Source organism: Ailuropoda melanoleuca, chromosome 3, assembly GCF_002007445.2.
Source record: "Ailuropoda melanoleuca isolate Jingjing chromosome 3, ASM200744v2, whole genome shotgun sequence".
NCBI lineage: Eukaryota > Metazoa > Chordata > Mammalia > Carnivora > Ursidae > Ailuropoda > Ailuropoda melanoleuca.
The window spans coordinates 102,371,717-102,373,954 of NC_048220.1; positions in this window are offsets into that span (position 1 = coordinate 102,371,717).

The window sequence follows — 2,238 nt, forward strand, 5'->3', positions numbered from 1 at the left end:
CTACTGTGCGGGGCTCATGGAACGTGGAGGGCTTTTCCCCTGCACTAAACCCCCAGACTGCTGGGATCCCGAGTTCTTCTGAGAGCTTTCCTACCCCTCCACGTCTGCCACGTTGTCAGTATTCGACTTCTCTCGGTAGTGGGGGTTGCATGGTGCACAGAGGAGTCAGACTGACATGGGTTCAAATTCCAGCTCGCCATAAGACTCTAGGAAAGCCATCTAACTTCTCGGAGCCTCAGTTTCCCCACTGGAAGAACAGGGATGAGGATAGCTTCTTTGCAGACTGGTGTGAGGATTACGACCCCAGTGGAGGGTCTGGGACTGAGCAGGTGTTTCACAAATGACAGCTCTCGTTTCTGCAGATAGGCGTCCTGACCACTTTTTCACCTTCAAGGAAATACTGCTTGCTAGAACCAGGAATAGGATGCCTTTGAAAATGCTCTTAGCAACCAGAAATAAACACCCTGACCGTTGAAGGTGGTGGAGCCTCTTCAGAACCGTTCCAGTTGGCTCACTGGAGTCCAACATGGCCTAGTCTGGATGAACCCCAGTGGACAGGCTGGGGTTTCGTCAGTAGTTGCTTTCCTCAGTCCTTATTCTTCAGGCTTCCCTAAGCTTCGTTCGTTATAGTGTCGCCTTCAGGCAGCTGTTCGTTGACACGGCTGAGTCTGACCCCTTTGCAGCTGACGGCGCTGCTTGCCCTGAAGTCTGGTCCCCTCCTGCGTTCCCCCAGCCCCTAAGCAGGAGCCTCAGAGGGGTCTGATTGGGCACCGGGGTCCTCTTGCTGCTCCCTTGGCACGGTCCCATCTTCCTGGTGGTCATGAGCCCTCCCAAAGTCTCTCCCATTAGCCGCCTTAGCTTAATTAAGCTCATTCCATGTGCTAAGCCTCCCTGGCTTCTCTGAGACGGCACAAGCACATCACGCACGGCGCCTTCAGCCGACGGCGGGCTGGTGTGGGCTCTGAGGACTTCAGCCCCTCGGGTTTCAGCAGTGGGAGGGTTACTTTCCACCCCTGACAATGAACTCCTCTGAAATTCCGAGCTCCTGGAGGAAGAGTCCCTTTCCAGATTCCCTCGGACACCTGGCACACAGCAAACGCTCAGACCTTTTCTTGGCCATATTGCATTGCTTGGTTTGGCTTTTTATTAATGGTAGGTTTGGCGACTCCAAAGTCCGTGCTCCTCACTCTGGCGTCTGAGGCTTTTTGCTCCCGACTGGACTTCCCCTCAGCCTAGCCTCCTGTGGGACCTTCCACTTCTCCAAGGGCCTGGTTAGGAGCCTCTTCTTCCAGGAAGCTCCCTTGATTTTCAGAAAGCCTTTTCCTTCCTACTTTCCCCTTACTCTGAATCATATGGATACAGATAGAGTATGGCTATGCATGGAAGTGGTAAATAGATGTTCTGATATGCCTGCAGATATGGCCTTAGTCCCAGATACAGGTGCATGTGTGTGTGTACTCTTGCTCATATAACATGTATACGTATATACCTACATAGTACACCTATCTAGGATTTCTAAACTGATAGGAACATCCTTCCGTGTCATTAGATATCGTTTTACATGTAGACATATTTATAATACTGTTTTTTAAAAGATTGTATTTATTTATTTGTCAGAGAGAGCAGGGGGAGCAGCAGCAGAGGGAGAAGCAGGCTCCCCGCTGAGCAGGGAGCTCGACGTGAGACTGGATCCCAGGACCCTGGGGTCATGACCTGAGCCGAAGGCAGATGTTTAACTGTCTGACCCACCCAGGCGTCCCCTATTTATAATATTTTTAAAACCGGTTCCCTTTTATTTGGCACATAGATTGTTCCCACGTCTTCACTGTTGAGAACAATGCTCCCAGGAGATGGTTGTTTACCTGGTGAGCGAGCAGCAGGGCACACCGGACTTTGGGGCCGGATAGACCTGTGTTTGACCCTCGGCCCCACCACTTCCTGGTAGTCTTGGACAAGCCATTTCGCCTCTCCAAGCTTATCTATATAATAGAATGATAGTTCTCATCTCCTAGGGTCGTAAGGCATGTGCCGTGCTTCCTGTTGGGCCTGTCACAGGGGAAGAGCTCAGTGAAGACACGGCTCCAAGCTGCGAGGCAGAAGAGAGGGTTTGCTTTGGCTCCCCCACTGCCCGGTATGAACTTGTATATGGCTGTTTCATGGGGTGTGACAAAACCCACGGAGATGACGGGTGACCGCCTTTTGCAAGTGAAGTGCTGCCCAGTTTAAGATTGTATTATC